Here is a 22,406-nt window from a genome sequence, read left to right as displayed (position 1 = left end):
CCCCAAATGCACCGCGGTTATATGTAGTGTAAGGGGTGTAATAACAAATATGCATAAATTTATGTGCTCGTAGAGAGAGGGATGCATGTAAAATAGGAAGTATCCGAGAATGGGGGTGTATCTACAGAAGTATCCCAGAGTGGGGATGCATGCATCCTCAACTTAACTGAAAGGTCGTATCATGTTGCACAACATAGCTGGCATGTTGCCTGACGTGATGCATGTCTCATGTTATTCGACATGACATCATGTATCATGTTACTTTACTTGACACGATGCATTGTATTAAATGTCAAGGGTACTAATACAGCGAAGCAAAAAAGTGCTAACATGTCAAGATGTTTTGATTTAACTGTCTCTGAAGCTGCCAGATAAGTCGAAAATCTAGCTCCCTTCTATTACATCCCCACCTCTGCACAGGGAATATTTGTCTTTTTGTGCTGTGGTAGGAGCATTTTTCACTCTAGTATACAATATGTACAAGAATGAAGAAGGAACAATAAGAATTCAAGATCAAGAACGAACTGCTCGGTTTAAGAAGGGTGCTGACAGATGTGAATATTACTGAACTATCAGTTTATTAAGTTATTCTAGCAAAATCCTGAAACGTATTTTTTACGGAAGAATGGAAAAACTGGTAGAAGCCGACCTCTGGGAAGATCGGTTTAGATTCAGGAGAAATGTGGAACACGCGAGGCAGTACTGACCCTACGACTTCTCTTGGAAAATAGGTCAAGTAAAGGCAACGCATTTGTAGACTTGGGGAAAGCTTTTGACAATGTCGAATGGAATACTCTCTTTGAAATTCTGAATGTAGCAGGGGTAACATACAGGGAGGGAAAGCTTATATACAACTTGTACAGAAACCAGACGGCATTTATAAGAGTCGAGCGACATGAAAGGCCAGCAGTAGTTGAGAAAGTAGTGAAATAGTGTTGTAGCCTATCTCCGATGTAATTCAGTCCATACATTGAGCAAACAATAAAGGAAACCAAAGAAAAATTTGGAGTAGGCATTAAATTCATGGAGAACAAGTAAAAACTTGGAGGTTTGGTGAATACGCTGTAATTCTGTCAGTGACAGCAAAGAACATGTAACAGCGGTTTCACGCAATGGACAACGTCTTGAAAGGAGGATATTAGCAAAAACAAAACAAAGATGATGGTACGTATTCCAGTTAAGTGAGGTAATGCTGAAGGAATTAGATTAGAAACGAGACACCAGAAGCTGTATATGACTTTTGTTACTTGGGTAGCAGAATAAGTGATGATGACCGAAGCAGAGAGGATATAAAATGTAGACTCACTGTGGCAAGAAAAGCTTTTCTGAAGAAGAGTAATTTGTTAGCAGTGAATAGACTTAAATGTTATGAAGTGTTTTCGGAAGTTATTTTACTGGAGTGTAGCCATGTATGGACGTAAAACATGGACGATAAACAGTTCAGACAAGAAGAGAATGGAGGGTTTTGAAATGTGTTGTTACAGAGGAATACTGAAGATAAGATTGATATGTCGCGTAACTAATAAGGAGGTACTGAGCAGAAATGGGGAGACAAGAAATTTGTGGTATTACTTGATTAAAAAAAGAGGTCGATTGATAGGGCACATTCTGAGACATCAAGGAGTCACCCATTTAGTACTGAGTGTAAGTATGGGGGAGGGGGGGGGGAAATCGTAGAAGGAGGCCAAGAGCAGTAAGCAGATTCAGAAGGATGAAGAGGCTTGCACAGGACAGAGTAGCATGGAGAGCTGCATCAAACAAGTCTTCGGCTTTAAGGCCACGAAAACAACAAAAACAAGGGTGCAGTTCTTTGTCCTTATGTTTAATCTATACATCTAGGACGCGGTGACGGGAATAAAAGAAAAGTTCGAGAGCGGGATTAAAATCCAGGCTGAAGCACCAGAATAGCGGACAGGAGTGGCGGCACGGCGGTAGCGGGGCGGCGCGTGCCACACCTGTTTGTGCGTCCGGAGCGTTAAATGGTGAACCTCTGCTCTAACCGAGCTAAGTGTTGTGCAAGGACGGCGTTGATGTAAGTCGTTCTTTCAACACAGATCCGCCTCCGCCAGTAATGTTGCCCAAGTTTAGTTAAATGCCTCAGGCAGTCGACTGTGCAGTCGCGGATCACATCGATGCCTTATGGAAAATTCTTCACAGGAAAGCTCTCACATTAGGATGCAAAAACGAACCTTTCAGCAGACTGATTGTCTTAAGTAAAAATAAATTTGTGAACCTAACAGATACCCAAAATTTTAGAAATACTAATCCTGCACCACAAGTTGAAACCAATCTGCCAACACTAAGACTCAGATATGCGTTATACCTAGAATGTTATGAATATATTTCCAGAACGTAGAGCTGTTTCTCAATGGAATAATGACAAGCCAGACGGTACACGCCATGGTTCAGGATACTGAAAGATTAAAGCTTTATCCTTCATCATCCGTGTAGTTTCATTCTCGGCTTATCCCTACTACTCTTTCTGTCCATTAGGAAAGCAGAATCTGTCACACTGCAAATTATCCGTGCTTCTCTTTTCTTCCTTCCATCTCAGCTGTTAATTTCAACCTTCTATTTCTCGCTTCTCCTATGATCAGTCAAATTCTTCTGCGTACGGATTCCTTTTGTCCTGCTCCCATGTACACTGAAGAGCCAAAGAAACTGGTACACCTGCCTAATGTCGTATAGGGTCCCCTCGAGCACGCGGAAGTCCCGCAACACGACTTTGCGTGGATTCGACTAATGTCTGAAGTAGTCCTGGGGGGGGGACAGACACCATGAATCCTGCAGGGCTGTCATAAATCCGTAAGAGTTCGAAGGGGTGGAGATCTCTTCTGAACAGCACGTTGCAAGGCACCTCAGGTATGCTCAAGGATTTTCATACCTGGGGAGTTTGGTGGCCAGCGGAAGTGTTTAAACTCAGAAGATTGTTCCTGGAGCCACTCTGCAGCAATTTCGGACGTGTGGGGTGTCGCATTGTTCTGCTGGAATTTCCCAAGTCGGGCGGAATGCACAATGGACATGAATGGATCAGGTGACCAGACAGGATGCTTACGTATGTGTCACCTATCAGAGGCGTATCTAGACGTATCAAGGGTCCCATATCACTCCAACTGCACACGCCGCACACCATTACAGAACCTCCTGAAACAGTCCCCTGCTGACATTTAGGATACATGGATTCATGAGAGCCGGCCGAAGTGGCCGTGCGGTTAAAGGCGCTGCAGTCTGGAACCGCAAGACCGCTACGGTCACAGGTTCGAATCCTGCCTCGGGCATGGATGTTTGTGATGTCCTTAGGTTAGTTAGGTTTAACTAGTTCTAAGTTCTAGGGGACTAATGACCTCAGCAGTTGAGTCCCATAGTGCTCAGAGCCATTTGAACCATTTGATTCATGAGATTGTCTCCATACCCGTACACGTCCATCCGCATGATATAATTTGAAGTGAGACTCGTCCGACTAGGTAACATGTCTGCAGTCATCAACAGTCCACTGCCAATGTTGACGGACCCAGGCGAGGCGTTAACTTCGTGTCGTGCAGTCATCAAGGGTACGAGAGTGGGCCTTCGGCTGCGAAAGCCCACATGGGTTATGTTTCACTGAATGATTCGCAAGCTGACACTTGTTGATGGTCCAACATTGAAATCAGCAGCAATTTGCGGAAGGGTTGCGCTTCTTTCGTGTTGAACGATTCTCTTCAGTCGTAGCTGGTCCCTGTTTTGCAACATCTTTTTTCGGCCGCCACGGTGTCGGAGATTTGATGTTTTACCGGATTTCTGATATTCACGGTACATTCGTGAAATGGTCGACGAGAAAATCCTCACTCTGTCGCTATCTCAGATATTCTGTGTCCCATCGCTCGTGCGACGAGTAAAACAATAACTTCAAACTCATTCAACTCTTGAAAACCTGCCATTGCAGCAGCAGCAACCCATCTAACAACTGCGCCAGACACTTGTTGTCTAATATAGGCGTTGCCGACCACAGCGCCGTATTCTCCCTGTTTGTACAGTATATCTCTGTATCTGAATACGAATGCCTATATCAATTTCTTTGGCGCTTCAGTGTCAGCTATCAAGATTCGCTCTCGACAAGAAAGTAACGAGGAAATTGCTTAACAGATTGATAATAAGACAGGATGTTTCTTAAATTCCGTATATATTTTGCCCATCTGTTACATAAATGCTGACTCACTAATGACTTCTGGTTACATGTAAGAGAGAATAAATGTTTCCAGGTGAAGTAAGGGCGTAAATAAATAAAAGTATGGTCGAAACGCAGATTCTCTGCATACTAAAGTCTCGCTTGTGGTAAGCTGTCCATGTTAGGACCTGTCGTGTGCGGCTAGCGTCACATGTGTGTGAAGCCTATTTCCCGGCTCATAGTGACGTCCGACCTCGCGAATGTACGTGGAGTACGATATGAGGTTCAACAAAGAGATAAAATGGAAATGCCGACTGCCAACAGAACTTAGCTAGGTACGATACAATGTCCGATTTTCGTGGAACTGATGACTTCAGAAATTTGTGAACTGTATTTATGGGGAGATTTTCGGCCTACCGGAGAATAATGCTTACGCCCTTGGAAGAGATGTCAGAAAACATACAACACGTATTTTGCGCGACGTTGGACCTCACTCAGCTGCTGTGATTTCCGATGGAAATACGCCATACAGAAAACCTACCGTAAATATGGTTGCCCATGCCCATATAACAAAGACGAAAGTGATGGATGTTATTATTCACTTGATACGCATAAAAATTGGGAAAGTCACAGTAGAGCATGTGAAAGAATAACTTCGTGAATCTGGTTAGCAAGATTTCAGGAGATGGAGGCAGAAGCAGAAACGTTAGATGAAGGTTGATTCACCTGGACACAGGTTACTTCAAAGCAAATGTTGTAACTGGTATCCAACGCTGACATGACACTGAGGAAGATGTTTCAGAAAATGTAAAACTGGAGCAGAAAATTATCTAAGGAAAAGTATTAAACATTCACTGCATAGAGAGTGTTGGTAAGATTGAGAAATCCTATTTAGTTGTAAATGATATTTTGTTAACACGACTGTCTCCATCGTCGGGTGCTGCAAGTCATATTTTCTGCACACCGCAACACAGGCTTGCCTCTGGCAGCTCTGGCGCATCTTAATGTCACAAGTGCGTGAGTTACGTGTATTTGCGATTAAACAGTCCGCTCGCCCCACACACATTACTTGATAAACCATGTAGAGTGTGCCTACCGATGATGGAACAAGAGTTTCCGAAACGTTGCGCTAGCAAATTATCACTTACAACCGAAGCGGATTTCTGAATCTTATCAATTTGATCTTCAATTGTGGTTGTTCGCCAAACCAGACTTCATGTACAGAAAGTGTACAGCATGTATACCAGAGAGAGTAGACGCAAGAATAAGTCGATAGAAAGCCTTTACCGGAAGATGAAATGGATCAGTGACTCATAAGCGGAAGTATCCGAGGAGTGAAAAATGGCACTGGTAGGAATAGTAAGACTTAGCAGGAACGGAAATACATGGTATGTTCTCGAAAGAACGAAGGTTTAGGTTATTTTTCCGTCGACATGGAGAATAGGGGAAGAGTGCAGTCGACGTGGTTGTCAGGTTAGCGGGTTTTACTTGTTACCCTGTTGTTATTAGTAGATGAAACATCCGAATCAATGCCCAACTAGCTCGCAGCCGGCCGCGGTGGTCTAGCGGTTCTGGCGCTGCAGTCCGGAACCGCGGGACTGCTACGGTCGCAGGTTCGAATCCTGCCTCGGGCATGGGTGTGTGTGGTGTCCTTAGCTTAGTTAGGTTTAAGTAGTTCAAATTTCTAGGGGACTTTTGACCTAAGATGTTGAGTCCCATAGTGCTCAGAGCCATTTGAACTAGCTCGCAGCGTAGAAACAAACACAAGAAACTCATTATAAACAGTATATAAGAAACGCGAAGAGTAGAGTTATGCTCTACCAAAACTACGGTTCGGTGGTTGTGGTACGGTACATTAATGACAAAGAAAACGGTAGGCTTGTTGGCATTATTGGTAGCCTTGGAAGGGAAAGAAACATAACTGAATGCGTGAGAGAGAAACTTGTCTTTCTTTTTCGTTTGTTTGTTTTGCACATAATTAGAACCGCACATCGTTCAACGTTAGTCCACTGTGTATTTTATATCCTTACAAAATATAAATTACATTTTATAGGTAATAAAAATTGGTTGGTCACGTAAGTTGTGCGTTTTTATGAAACCAAAGCAATTACTTTTGATGCAAGTGCAGTGTACATGCGCAACAAAAAAAAAAAAATGCGTATGAGGCACTGATCGCATACGCAAACAACGCGATCGAGATGATGTAACGTCCAGTAAGTATGCAACAATCTTAAGGTACAGGTAACGCGGTTACGATCTTAACTAACCAATGCTAATAGGAAAGCGGCCATAGCCTACGCTTACTTATGATTGTCTACGGTACCGTAAGCACACAGCCCTTAAAGAGCGGGCCAGCGGCGCGGGCAACAGAGGCCCAGAGACAGAGCCCTGCGGCGCCGCAGCCACGCTCTACTTGGGCCCGCGTTTATCGTGTTAGAAGCAAGGTCGGCGGCGGCGCGCGGCCCACGTCACTCGCGCGCTGACGCACGCCCTCTTCCTCCCAATCCAGTCGGCGCTGACACACACATGCAAATAACAAGTCAGCAGCCTATTCCCATAATAAAGCGTCTGTGGGGCCTCTACGAGACGGTCTGAAATCCAATTTCCCTAATTGCCTTGCATTTTCCATGACCTCTCGCGATCTGAGCTTGTCTAGCCAATGAGGATGCATAAGGCAATGGAAACAGCTGCATTGAAGGTAAATAATGTTCACAGGACTTGTGGCCTGAAACTGAAAAAGTGTCATTGGCAAAACGATCCGTTTTACACCCAATTCGGATCTCTGGGTAGGGACTGCCAATGGCGAAATGATCACAACCAACGAAAGGGAAGCTAGGAAATCCGAAAAGCGAAAGTTCGAAGCTCATTTGAGATACAGTAGGTGTCACTGGAAAATGGAAAGAAGATGAGCACTTCTGGTCAGGGGGAAATAGAGTAATAACAATAGCAGCAGAAAATTGTGTAACGGCCGTAGGATTCGTCATGAATAGGAAGACAGGCAACGAATGCTACGGTGGACACTTAAGTAATAAGGCACTCTCATCAACGTCATCAGCAAACCAACTGCAACAGGATAAGTTCGGGTATATATATGCCAACATCACAAGCAGAAGATGAGACAGAGAAATTGTATGTCGATCTTGAACTTGTAATTCAGTACAGAAAGCGAGGCAACGGATTCAACTGTCAGGCGTGAGTGGAACAATGTTATAGGAGAAGAAGCAGTAACAGGAGTTTTTGGTGAAACATGAGCTCAGTACTACGTACGAGAAAGGGGAAAAGGTGAATGAGTTCTGCTATAAGTTTCACGTAGTAATAGCAGGTACATTGATCAAAACTCACGATACGCAAGGGCACAATTTGTAAAGGCGTGGAGACACGGGAAAATTCGAGCTATATTATATCATAATCACATTCCGAAATCAGATGTTGGATTACAAATAGTAAACAGCAGGAGACATAGACTCAGATCACAATTTAGTAACGCTGAAGACTAGACTGAAAGTTAAGGGGAACGATCGGCTGGTAGAACCAATGAGATAACAAGTGGGGCCGGCCGCGATGGCCGAACGGTTCTAGGCGCTTCAGTCTGGAACTGCGTGACTGTTACGATCGCAGGTTCGAATCCTGCCTCGGGCGTGGATGTGTGTGATGTTCTTAGGTTAGTTAGGTTTAAGTAGTTCTAAGTTCTAGGGGACTGATGACCTCAGATGTTAAGTCCCATAGTGCTCAGAGTCATTTGAACCATTAACAAGTGGGATATTAAAATAAAGTGGAATGATCGAAAGCATTTGAAATTCTCTAGAGCTACAGATACTGCGACATTGGCAGAAGTGACAACCAAACGACTACTCAAGTGGATTTGTAAAATCTGTAAGTCTGGAGGCATCGGGAAAAATATATCCATACAATACCGAAGGCAGCAAGGGTAGAAAAGTGTGAGAACTATCGCACAACCAGCTTAACAGTTCATGCAGCCAATTGGCTGTAAAGAAAATGGTACGAAAAATGGAAATGAAAATTTAAGATGTGTAACTTTGACTGTAGGGAAGAAGACGGCGCCGGAGAGCCAGTGTATGTGTGTGTGTGTGTGTGTGAGTGTGTGTGTGTGTGTGTGTGTGTGTGTGAATTCCTAAGGTTCAAATGAATCAAATGGCTCTGAGCACTATGGGACTTAACAGCGCGCATGACAATCGTCTGATTTTGTGTACATAAGACGAGCTTGAGACATTCGTACAAGGGAAACACTGAGAGTTGCTACACAGTGACTAGTGGCACTAAATTACATCACTTATGACGCCACCGATGATGTGACCAATGACGTCATCGATGAGTAATGAGATTTCCCCACCCCCCCCCCCTCCCACCATGCCTCCGACATAGGATAATTTCCCTATGAATAAAATGGTGGAAAATCCAGATCTTGGTGGGAAAAATCAAAAATTGGCAGAAAATTCAAAAGTACATGGGTCTTCCCGCACTCGTATGTCATTGTGGAAGAAGGGCTATTGTCCTAAGTACAAACTGGCGGGAAATTATAAAGCTGAAGATGCTGCATAGTCATGCTGATGTGAAATTCAGATCTTCAAAATGGCGACCTTTGCATACTGGCACAGGCTTTATAGCCTCAGAAACCCAAATGGTTCACCTAGAATACTGACACAGACTCTATGGTCAGAATCCACGATGGCTGATGTGGATTACTGGTACAGTCTCTATGATGTCAGGTATTATAGGTCCCCCCCCCCCCCCCCCCCCCGAGACAAAAGATGTTTATTTTCTTTCTCTTCCCCTGAGCCTCTCGAACAAGGGAATGTCACTCCCTCCTCCCCTTTACGAGTTTTAGGACAAAAGGGGTTTGTTTCTCCTACAGGTCTAGGCGTGTCTGTTAGACAAACGATACCAGTCTAAGCCTGAAGACATTTTCATCCTACAGACAGTAACGAGTCTTCTAACCTACTTTCAGCGACATGAAAAACCACTTAATAAGAACCATTATTCACTCAGATCACTTATTCTAAGCACAGAATTCAAGAAGGCGACCAGGTTTTTCCCCAATGTTTCCTACCGCCTGCCACATGTTAAAGTCCAGCTGTCCAATATTTCAACAATAAAAAATAAAAAAAAAATTGTTCAAATGGCTCTGAGTACTATGGGACTTAACATGTGAGGTCATCAGTCCCCTAGAACTTAGAACTACTTAAACCTAACTAACCTAAGGACATCACACTCATCCATAACCGAAGCAGGATTCGAACCAGCGACCGTAGCGGTCGCGCGGTCCCATACTGAAGCGCCTAGAACCGCTCGGCCACACCGGCCGGCTTTAAACAATCCCTCCCGACTCTCTGACATCATAGTTTACATAGTTAGGTTTGGAGGTCATTTTCCTTAAGTTTCATTTTACTCAGCATGCTACTGCTGCCTCAAAGTCCGGCACACCAACAGCTGAGAGTCGCAATCCCGTCAGCCTGCTGCGTTGGTGCTGCAGGGCCAGATGGGGCTGTGAGCACTGAATCCCACTAGCCCTGAAGTCATGCCACCATCCACCATGACAGCTCCGTACACAGCGATGCACCACACAGATGTTGCTTCAACTGCCTTGCGCGAAGTGGAGGATACAAGTCCTGAGCCCCATCAATAGTACGCAGCCATAGCCTACACGATCTGAGTTGAAATGACAGGAAATATGAAAAATGCAAGAACATTCTTGTACTTCGATCCTTATTGAAAAATGTCAGGGGATTTCACCTAAGTTAAAAATAACCTGTAATATACAAATACATCTTACAGGGAAATTGAAGATCAAGACATGCACCTTCGTTCTCCTGGGTGAAAACTTGTGTAGTAAATAAATGAAACAAAAATTAATAATAAAATAACAAAATTGTGCTATGCTTGTAAAATTCACCACAAAACATTGTGTGTGTAATGGATGGTGATTATCTCACTGGCAGCAACATAGCTAGCCTTCAAAGACCTATCAGTGGATGGTGACTTTTCCACTGGTAGGTACATAGCCAGCCACCAAAGACCTGTCAAACAAGTGAATTATACGTACATGGCATGTAGAAACAACATTTATGGATGAAACACACATATATGTATTTACAAGTCGAATCATAGCCATAAGAAGTGGCAGATACATATGATAGGAAAGTTTGATATTTTCTACGAGAGCAGTGTTCAATACCCTGTTTCTACATTTCAAGATGAAAGAAGTTAATTGCTATCATCAGCAGAACCTCTCGCCGTGTGTTGGATGTAATATGTAGTCAAGAGCCTACACCAACGATCATTTAATGGAAATGACGCGGTAAAGTGCCAGCTGGCCGCATAGTGTGTGTGTGTATGATTCACCGCAGCGTCGCACGACGACTCATCACCGAGGGGGAGCACCTCCGCCCGTCCGAGCGGAGTGGCCGCGCGGTTTGAGGCGCCATGTCACGGACTGCGCGGACCCTCCCGCCGGAGGTTCGAGTCCTCCCTCGGGCATGGATGTGTGTGTGTTGTTCTTAGCATAAGTTTGTTTAAGTAGTGTGTAAGTCCCGGGACCACTGACCTTAGCAGTTCGGTCCCTAAGGAATTCACAAACATTTTGAACCTCAGCCAGCCACATCGGGGAATCCCGGGCTGTAAGTCACTGCTGCACTGCCGTTAGCAGGGTTCGATTTGTGAAATATTCTCCTGTCTGTAGTTAATCGGCAGCGGGCGATAAATCAATCGATCGTAGTTTCACGTCAGTTTTATGCTCAAATCAAAGAATATTGTACCTAAATAAATGAAATTTGTACCTATAAGAAGCACAAAAAAATTACAGAATTTTCACGTCAGGCCTTTCCACCCTAACCCCCCCCCCCCCTCCCTCCCTAACTCCCTACCATCGGACGTACACATCGAAGAATCAAGTGTAATTACCCTCTCAGCAAACGACATATTACAGCAACCACATAATAGAGTTTCCTATCTACGGGTTTCCACCTCACCATATGTTCCACAGTGAACACATAATATCAGACGTCCCCGTAGGATTTCTAGTTGGAGTTAGTTGACATACACACAGAAAATCATTGAATATACGTTGAAACTGGCTCATTTTTTGCTGAAATCGATGAATATTGTACCTAAAATAGTGGACTTCACGTTATACAAATACACCTTTGTCAGAGCTGCCCGTAACTACTATGATCCTTGCAGGATGTTTCTCATTTCGCCCGATAACTCTTGTCATCCGCTCCAGAATTAATAATACTAGTGTCTTTCTTTACATGTCACTTTCTGAGAAACATTCCAACAAATATAAGCTCTCCGTCCACTACTTCCATACTTTACAGAGTCAAATAACGATTGAAACTACCCACCATGTAGCAAACGAATTGTTGTTGAATATAATGCAAGCAAAGCGAACAATTCAAGTTAGCCCCTGTCTAGCAAAGGACTTGTCATTAAATATAGTTTTTCCACCTTGTGAATAAGAACATAACAGAACATTAGATCACCACACTCTCTCACATACAAAAAAGTCAAGCAAATGGTTAGAGAAACGTATGCATAAAGCTGACAGTACCACATGACATCCTGTCACTGACGTAGAATTCCTACAGCTGTGAAACTGAATGACTCGATTTACCTCCGCGTTGGGGCGAAGAAATGGTTTACTTCACATTATCCCACATGAATCTTCGTTTGATGGACTCTAACGTCTAGACGGGATGCAACTCGATTCTCTAGTTTTGCTCCATAAACAAAGAAATTTACTTTTATATAGCTTTTCCAGCAGTTTCGATCTAACTTAAAGCAGTTATGATCCACATAATGGTTTTTCGGCTTTTCAGGAGTAGGATAGAGGTCTTTTACTTACAAGTGTTCCAAATAGTTCTAGACATGGCAGAGTTGCCATTTTGATTTGAACTGCAAAAGTCCTGCATCTTAATGCAGGGTGAGTCAGGAGATGTGTTAGTGATTCCGAACAAAAAGCGTCGTATGAACATATGTAAATATTTCTGGTTCTTAATAGTTTCCGAGGAAACTAATGAAAACAGTGGGGAACGGGACAAAAGCAGGTGATAGTAAATGAAACATTGTGATCTAATGTTTTGGTTTCCTCACGAAAGATGTTCAAAATCTCCACAGTCAACTGCGGGGCATTTTGTAGCTCCTGTCGACACTTGCTGTATTTCTGATCTGAGCTCATTCGTACTGTCCTTTACTTGAGGATACGCATGTAAAACGTGAGCGAGAAGTTCTTACTTGTAGACTTCACTCTTAAGCAACTCCATAAACAGTAATCAAATGGAGTAAGATCGAGTGACCTTGGCGGCTCAGAAGTTACTCCATGGTTACCGATCCAACGCCTAGGTTACGTTTCAGTGGGGTACTGTGTCACTAGTTGCATGGAATTTGCAGGAACTCCATCGTGCTGAAGGTACATAGGCCTACAGCTTTGTGTTGCCAAGCAAGATCCTCAAGACAGTTATCTAAAACAATTGGACCGAGTATCCTCAAGACAGTTATCTAAAACAACTGGACGGATGAGTTGATCATCAATAGTAAACGGTCAGTAAAGACAACATTATACAACCTAATGTTACTATGGTTGTATTCGCATGTGACTGCTGGTGAAGAAGAACATGTGATTTAAACGGTTGTAATGACAGCTGTAAGTCAGATACGGTTAAGAGAAGGGAACCTTTAATTTGAAGCTTTTATTCAGTATTTCCAGTACTATCACCCCTCAAAGCATGTACCATTCCTTCTGATTCATCCTATGTACATAAACGACTGACATATACATCAAACGTTTCGAAGGAATTTATAACTCATTTCTGATTAATTATACCGGTGCTTGTACGGGGAATCGTGCTGTAATAATTCATGCAGATGTGCGTGTCGATGTGGCTCTGTTGGTAGAGTGGTACTGGTTGTAGTAGCAGTAGATTCAATAGATTCAAACAGTAGCTCCAACAGCGAATTCAGTAAGGTATATATGCTTTCTTTAGTGGGTGACAGTATTAACAAACACTGATTTTCGCTGTTGGTGCACCTGTGATAGAAATTTGATATCTGTGTAAACGAAAGCTCCTCCAAGCAGCATTCCCATAAACGGAATGTGATGTAATATCCAGGCTAGCCCTGTATTTTGAGTGATTCTTCAAGAAAATTATAAGTTTTACATTTTACGTAGAACTTATAACATTTATAGCAGATTCTATCCACCACTCAGCCCTAGCGTTCAGGCTTACCACCCATCAAGAGTATGTTGGAGAGGCACGTAGAACTGTTTCCAGACAACCTCCATGATACAATTTGTTTCCAGATTTTGAGTTTCCCCTGTCTCCAATGCGTGCACCACTAGCATCGCTTAGTGCACCAGTGAATATGGTATTACTTTCTGCAACGTTCCAATGTAGTGATAATTTATGAAAATCCACGATTTACTGACACGAAAATAGTGCTGTCAGATTATGATCGATATCAATTATATAGGAATTCAGCACGAATAACTGCAACGTTCGACTATCGAGCGCCGATAGTTTCTGGATTAGATTAAGAACAATCAGAGGACAGTGATAATATACAACAATTGACGAGAATCCACGCCGTGCTCTCAGTTCCAGAAACCTGACGCATGTCAGCAAAACCGTGCAACGTGTGATATCCTTTACGTGTACAGATTTTATTAATTTTCTTGTGAAGCCTTACAGAGCTCACTCATCAGAACACTTAAGAATGAGTCTCTGCCATGAATTTCTAACGTGTTATTCACATGTGACATTCCCACACAGTAAACCACAAAGACTAAGCATGCTATTTCCCGTGTACATACATCTATACTGCTACCGTGCACGTAGTACCCAGCATGGACATGAGAAACGCTGGGGGTAACTGGCTGTAAATTAGGTCGAATATAATCCAGAAAATAATCTGTATTAATTTGTACCTCTCGCAGTGACTACATTCACTGGGACGAAAATGCAATCAAGAACACCGATGAAATGATGAAACATGTGGATCCGAAATTGCGATCTGGTGGAGATCTGACGATTGGTGTTTTAACTGACATGTTTCATGCTGGCTGTACTGCTATTTAATCGATTGTCACGGAATCGCAAATTATATACTATTTGGGTACCGAACATGCTTAGCGATCCACACAAAGAGCAAAGTCAAGCGGGCGACCGTATTTCGATTTCTGACGACAAGATGATGTGTTTCCCCACATTGTGAAGATTTCGATGTCTTAATCAACGCAGAATCAAATTAATAGTTAATATAGTAGCGATATTCAACTTCGCCAAAACTGGATGGAAATTATGTAATCTTACTCGACTCTAAAAGTGTAGCCCACCTTTTTCTGGGACAAAAAGGGAGTTATTTCAGCTGATTTGCTCCAACGTGGGCCCACAAACAGCTGACGTATACTGAGCAAGGTTCACCAAACCGAAACGTGCCGTCCAAAATAGACGACGCGGGAAAATGGTGTCCAGAATATCACCTACACGACAACCCCAGTCCCCACACAGCTTTCCGTACCGAGGATAAGATTCAGTATTTTCGTTGGGGACTTTTCTATCATCTACCTTACAGTCCTGACCTCGGTTCCAGTGAGTGTTACCTCCACTTGCACATGAAATTATGGCTTCCCTTACGTTTAAGAATGGTTCAAATGGTTCTAAGCACTATGGGACTTAACATCTGAGCTCATCAGTCCCCTAGACTGACAACTACTTAAGCCTAACTAACGTAAGCACATCACACACATCCATGCCCGAGGCAGAATTCGAACCTGTAGCAGCAAGGCGGTTCCGGACTGAAGCGCCTAGAGCCGCTCGGTCACAGCGGCCGGCTTGCCTTTAAGATGACGATGTACAAAAGACCAGGGTTGTCAATTTGTTCAACTACTGCAACGTTATAAGTGCTTGGAAGTTAACGGCGATTATTAAGAAAAGAGAAGCAAGTTTTGAGGACAATAAGACCGCCAATAAAAGTCGTTTCTGACAAATATACATGATTTTAATGACCGAATGTCCCTTTCAGATTACACTTCGTATGTCCCCTCACTTTCAATAACGTCCTGTTAAACTCTTTTCCAACCCAGCCCGACCTGGCCGAAACTGTTTGTTGAGATGTCCCCGAAACGCACGTGAGAAGTGCGGTGACGCGCCATCTTGCTACAACCACATTTCCTGGCGGACATACAGAGGCACAGCTTTCAAGAGTGGGTCCAGTAGGTTTTATAGGAAGATCAAGTATGCAGCACCAGTTAGCTTGGGTGAAACGAGATATGGCCCAACCACATGACCGTCCAGAATACCTGACGACACGTTAATATCAAACCGGTACTGATATCCCTGAACATGCGTGGCACGAGGATTTTAATCTGTCGAGACATGGCTGTTTCGCAAATTCAGAACACAGTCCCTAGCGAAAAACCGGAACGCTCATATTCACAGGACATATACATTAACATATTCTGCAGAAATGATTAGCCTTTGAACCATGTCGGCTCACGCATTCAAGGTGAACATCGATAGCGTGGCGCAACACTATGTACCGGTAAAATATGGCCGCGGCCCTCGTTTTCACTATAAACCGAAGGCAATGGTTCAGTGTGACCTGAGCAGACGTGCAGGGTGCGTACCGTCAAATCACTGATCTTGAAAAGAGAGCGCGTTATTGGCGTGAGAGAATGTTGCAACAGTGCAGCGGATATGCGCAGAATGGTTCACGGAAGGTCGTACAACTAGATGGGTCAGGTCGCATCGCCCAAATCACCTTCCGAGAAGATCGACAACTCATCCAAATGGCATTTTAGGTCAGATCCGCGTCCTGCTCGGCTCTGGCACAACATTGGAACATTGCAACACATCATATACTATCAGGGGTAACAGTCCGTCGCCGTTTATTAGGGCATCGGTAACGTGCGCGTCGTCCACTTCTCCGCCTGCCTTTGGCGAATGTTCAGAAACATGCTAGACGACAGTGGTGTATGGAACGACGTCACTGGGCGATAATGATTTCGGACGAATCTATGTTCTGTTTTTTTAAAAAATAACGGCCGCATTTTGGTTTGACGCAGACAGAGGAGCAGCATCACAGTGACAGCATTCGCACAAGAAATACAGCAGCATACGAAGGCCTTATGGTGTGGGGTACTGTTGAGTACAACCACAAATCACAGTTGGTGCGTGTCCAGGGCACTGTGACCAGCGTAACCTACGTGAATGGCATCCTGTGACTAATAGCCGTACTCTTTCCGCGCAACACACCAGACACCATTTTTCAGCAAGACCATATGTTTATGCATGAACAAATGCCTTCTCGGTGTCACAGGATGTCAACCTTTTGCCTGGCCCGCCAGATCAACAGACTTATCAGCGATCGTAAATGTGGAGAATATGGCGAAAAGATCCAGTACCGACCACCACAGATGAACTTTGGAACCAGGTGACTGCAAAATGGATGTCTATACCACAGGATGCCATTCGCGTCTTACACGCATCGATGACATCACGCATAAAACAAACTCTCAGGGCCCATGGCGGACCCTGTGCTTGCTAGGCAACAGGAAACATATTGAACCGAGATCACTCCCGAACATGCTAATGTACATGTCGTGACAATATGAACGTCATATCTCTAGCCGTTAAAGGTGTTCTGTTTCTTCTGAACATGTGTATACATTCATCTATGAACAAATGTCGACATGGAAACAGGGGTGTGTCGATGCAAGAATCAGGTGCAGTAGGCAACCCGTTTTGGAAAATCGTCCAGACCCATTGCGTGTGTCCCTTGTTAGTGGTACGGATGTAATCGTTTCTCTCTAAGAACATACCACACGATACGATAATGTACATGTCCTGTGAACATGAACGTCCTAGAATGAGATTTTCACTCTGCAGCGGAGTGTGCGCTGATATGAAACTTCCTGGCAGATTAAAACTGTGTGCCCGACCGAGACTGGAACTCGCGACCTTTGCCTTTCGCGGGCAAGTGCTCTACCAACTGAGCTAAGCCATGTCTCCGCTATATCCTTTCTTTCAGGAGTGCTAGTTCTGCAAGTTTCGCAGGAGAGCTTCTCTAAAGTTTGGAAGGTAGGAGACGAGATACTGGCAGAAGTAAGGCTGTGAGTACCGGGCGTGAGTCGTGCTTCGGTAGCTCAGTTGGTAGAGCACTTGCCCTCGAAAGGCAAAGATCCCGAGTTCGAGTCTCGGTCGGGTACACAGTTTTAATCTGCCAGGAAGTTTCATGAACGTCCTGTCTCTAGCCTTTCAAGGTGTTCTATTTCTTCTGAACATGAGTATACATTCATCTATGAACAGATGTCGACATGGAAACAGGGGTGTGTCGATGCAGGAATCACGTGCAGTAGGCAACCCGTTTTGGAAAATCGTCCAGACCCATACTGTTGAGCACCACAGCCCTGTCTGCTCTCTCTGAAGGTACCTGCTTTTCAGCCCTGCGTGGCGGCCGGTGTGGCCGAGCGGTTCTAGGCGCTTCAGTCTGGAACCGCGTGACCGCTACGGTCGCAGGTTCGAATCCTGCCTGAGGCATGGATGTGTGTGATGTCCTTAGGTTAGTTAGGTTTAAGTAGTTCTAAGTTCTAGGGGACTGATGACCACAGATGTTAAGTCCCGTAGTGATCAGAGCCATTTGAACCAACCAGCCCTGCGTAATTTGGACAAAAGATTTATGCGATGGCGTGCTACGATGCGGAAAACGTTCGTGACACAGCCGACTAGCAGCTCTTCGGTTACCTCGAGCTTCTTCTTAAACAAGGGGTATGTCTGTGCGTTCCTCATATGTGTACAGAACCATGTATGTTGTATGAGACGCACAGGCATTGAATAGGTCTCGCAGCAAAGTAGACATTAAGTGAGATGAGGTGATCGTCTGACGCAGTACACGTCGTCCTGTCTACTCTATTGCATACCAGGACAAGCAACTCTGGGACTTTTCTCTTTCCCTCAGCAGACGTGGGTGCGTTATATATCAGAATGGAAACCATCATAGAACGGAAGCGGTACGTTTGTAGGTATGGGTTAGTAATCAAAATATTATGTACTCACTCCCCTTTACAAGTCCTAGAAGGTTGTACTGGGAATTTCCGAACACCCGGTAGATCGGCTGTCCTCCGATTTACAGAAAAAAGTGGCGAGTGCAACACAATTGCATCACAGCGGTCCCAAAGTATATACACAGAAAAACAGGCAGAGGCGCTCGCTCTTCAGTAAGCTGCCAGAGGAGAGTAGCGTCGGTGTGGAGCAGGTGCGGAGGCCGGGCGTCGCGCGCTGCCCACCTGCCTGGAGGTCAGCCCCCCCCGGCTGTTGACCGCCGCCGGATGCCTGCCCTGCTCCTGCCTGCCGACTGCTAATGGCAGCGCTCGCCACGAACTGGCCGGAAGGACCGCGGCAGGAGTACGCGCTAAAGTCTGCCTCCCACACCACTGGCTTCATTAGCAAAAGTCTCAACCTCGTTATTCAAGAAATGTCACGAAATACACTACTGGCCATTAAAACTGCTTCACCACGAAGATGACGTGCGACAAACGCGAAATTTAACCGACAGGAAGAAGATGCTGTGATATGCAAATGATTAGCTTTTCAGAGCAGTCACACAAGGTTGGCGCCGGTGGCGACACCTACAACGTGCTGACATGAGGAAAGTTTCCAACCGATTTCTCATACACAAACAGCAGTTGACCGACGTTGCCTGGTGAGACGTTGTTGTGATGCCTCGTGTGAGGAGGAGAAATGCGTACCATCACGTTTCCGACGTTGATAAAGGTCGGATTGTAGCCTATCCCGATTGCGGTTTATCGTATCGTGACATTGCTTCTCGCGTTGGTCGAGATCCGACAACTGTTAGCAGAATATGGAATCGGTGGGTTCAAGAGGTAATACGGAACGCCGTGCTGGATCCCAACGGCCTCGTATCACTAGCAGTCGAGATGACAGGCATCTTATCTGCATGGCTGTAACGGATCGTACAGCCACATCTCGATCCCTAAGTCAACAGATGGGGACGTTTGCAAGACAACAACCATCTGCACGAACAGTTCGACGACGTTTGCAGCAGCACGGACTATCAGCTCGGAGACCATGGCTGCGTTACTCTTGACGCTGCATCACAGACAGGAGCGCCTGCGATGGTGTACTAAAGGACGAACCTGGGTGCACGAATGGCAAAACGTCATGTTTTCGGATGAATCCAGGTTCTGTTTACAGCATCATGATGGTCGCATCCGTGTTCGGCGACATCGCGGTGAACGCACATTGGAAGCGTGTGTTCGTCATCGCCATAATGGCGTATCACCCGGCGTGATGGTTTGGGGTGCAATTGGTTACACGTCTCGGTCACTTCTTGTTCGCCTTGACGGCACTTTAAACAGTGGACGTTACATTTCATATGTGTTACGACCCGTGGCTCTACCCTTCATTCGATCCCTGCGAAACCCTACATTTGAGCAGGATAATGCACGACCGCATGTTGCAGGTCCTGTACGGGCCTTTCTGGATACAGAAAATGTTCGACTGCTGCCCTGGCCTACACATTGTCCAGATCTCTCACCAACTGAAAACGTCTGGTCAATGGTGGCCGAGCAACTGGCTCGTCACAATACGCCACGCCAGTCACTACTCTTGATGAACTGTGGTATCGTGTTGAAGTTGCATGGGCAGCTGTGCCCGTACACGCCGTCTAAGCTCTATTTGATTCAATGCCCAGGCGTGTCAAGGCCGTTATTACGGCCTGAGGTGGTTGTTCTGGGTACTGATTTCTCAGGATCTATGCACCGAAATTGCGTGAAAATGTAATCACATGTGAGTTCTAGTATAATATATTTGTCCAATGAATACCCGTTTATCATCTGCATTTCTTCTTGGTGTAGCAATTTTAATGGCCAGTAGTGTAGTTTTATTGCATTTTTTAACTTCAGGTCACCGAAGTCATTTCTTTTCTTGTAGCTTGAACTCTTCTGTTGGTGCGTATCTGCGTAAAACAATATTACATTGCCGAAGCGACTTGATACAGAACGCTTTTTGTTTATATTCATCCCCAAACTAGTTTCAGAGAAATACCACCATCTCTTAGAACAAAGAGTTTCGCTGAAACTACGCTGACGGAAATAAAATCGCAGCACCCAGAAGGAGTTCTGCGACTTTAACGGAAGTCTGTAGGCGTGTTTTTGTATCTGAAAGATGATGTGAATTCAAATTTCGCGGCAGTCGCATAAGAGCGGCCTTAGTAGCGCCTCATTGAGGATCCATGTCAGGTCTGCTTTAAATAACCGCTCTATCGGTCGTGGGCGTTAGTTACCTTTAACAACAGACGTTATGAGTTGATGTTACTCAATGATGCTTTTAAAGCGGCGAAGACGCCATTATCAGCACCCCACTCAGTTTGAACAAAGGTGTGTAAAGGGCTGAGAGAAGCTGGATGTTACTTCTGCGATGTTGCAGAAAGACTCGGCAGGAATGTAGTCACTGTACATGATTTCTGGCAGCGGTGGTCACAATAATGTACGGTCGCAAGAAGACCGGGCTCCGGACGGCCACGTGGCACTACCGAGAGTGAAGATAATCGTGTTCGGCGTATGGCTCTGGCGCATAGTGCTGCATCTGCAGCAGCAATTTGGGCGGCAGTTGGCACCAAAGTGGCACAGCGAACTGTTACAAATGGGTTACTTCAAGGACAGATCCTAGCCAAATGCCCTCTAGACTGCATTCCACTGTTCCTGTCGAAACAAACGTAGATCAATATGAGAAGATGCTTTGCCCCATTGCAAGCTTCGGAAATTTTACATTCAAGTAACTATATTTGCTTGATCCATTTTGTTATCGAAACTTACCCCAACCCCCTTACAGTGAACTAGTTTCCTTTATTTATTTATTTATTTTCGTTTGACATCGTCTCTGGAAATGTGAACTACACTCCTGGAAATGGAAATAAGAACACCGTGAATTCATTGTCCCAGGAAGGGGAAACTTTATTGACACATTCCTGGGGTCAGATACATCACATGATCACACTGACAGAACCACAGGCACATAGAGACAGACAACAGAGCATGCACAATGTCGGCACTAGTACAGTGTATATCCACCTTTCGCAGCAATGCAGGCTGCTATTCTCCCATGGAGACGATCGTAGAGATGCTGGATGTAGTCCTGTGGAACGGCTTGCCATGCCATTTCCACCTGGCGCCTCAGTTGGACCAGCGTCCGTGCTGGACGTGCAGACCGCGTGAGACGACGCTTCATCCAGTCCCAAACATGCTCAATGGGGGACAGATCCCGAGATCTTGCTGGCCAGGGTAGTTGACTTACACCTTCTAGAGCACGTTGGGTGGCACGGGATACATGCAGACGTGCATTGTCCTGTTGGAACAGCAAGTTCCCTTGCCGGTCTAGGAATGGTAGAACGATGGGTTCGATGACGGTTTGGATGTACCGAGCACTATTCAGTGTCCCCTTGACGATCACCAGTGGCGTACGGCCAGTGTAGGAGATCGCTCCCCACACCATGATGCCGGGTGTTGGCCCTGTGTGCCTCGGTCGTATGCAGTCCTGATTGTGGCGCTCACCTGCACGGCGCCAAACACGCATACGACCATCATTGGCACCAAGGCAGAAGCGACTCTCATCGCTGAAGACGACACGTCTCCATTCGTCCCTCCATTCACGCCTGTCGCGACACCACTGGAGGCGGGCTGCACGATGTTGGGGCGTGAGCGGAAGACGGCCTAACGGTGTGCGGGACCGTAGCCCAGCTTCATGGAGACGGTTGCGAATGGTCCTCGCCGATACCCCAGGAGCAACAGTGTCCCTAATTTGCTGGGAAGTGGCGGTGCGGTCCCCTACGGCACTGCGTAGGATCCTACGGTCTTGGCGTGCATCCGTGCGTCGCTGCGGTTCGGTCCCAGGTCGACGGGCACGTGCACCTTCCGCCGACCACTGGCGACAACAGCGATGTACTGTGGAGACCTCACGTCCCACGTGTTGAGCAATTCGGCGGTACGTCCACCCGGCCTCCCGCATGCCCACTATACGCCCTCGCTCAAAGTCCGTCAACTGCACATACGGTTCACGTCCACGCTGTCGCGGCATGCTACCAGTGTTAAAGACTGCGATGGAGCTCCGTATGCCACGGCAAACTGGCTGACACTGACGGCGGCGGTGCACAAATGCTGCGCAGCTAGCGCCATTCGACGGCCAACACCGCGGTTCCTGGTGTGTCCGCTGTGCCGTGCGTGTGATCATCG

The 22,406-nt window shown here is 45.5% G+C and overlaps 1 non-coding gene across 1 annotated transcript; it reads left to right on the top strand.

Moving 5' to 3' along the window:
• The first annotated feature begins 17,292 nt into the window (after nt 1–17,292).
• On the top strand, nt 17,293–17,367 carry Trnas-cga (transfer RNA serine (anticodon CGA)). Its single transcript has one exon. It is a non-coding gene; the product is annotated as a tRNA-Ser (tRNA).
• The last annotated feature ends 5,039 nt before the right edge of the window (nt 17,368–22,406 follow it).

The sequence above is a fragment of the Schistocerca nitens genome, chromosome 1 (assembly GCF_023898315.1).
Source record: "Schistocerca nitens isolate TAMUIC-IGC-003100 chromosome 1, iqSchNite1.1, whole genome shotgun sequence".
Taxonomy (NCBI): domain Eukaryota; kingdom Metazoa; phylum Arthropoda; class Insecta; order Orthoptera; family Acrididae; genus Schistocerca; species Schistocerca nitens.
Note: the sequence above shows the minus strand (reverse complement) of the source record. Positions and strands in the feature narration are given on the sequence as shown.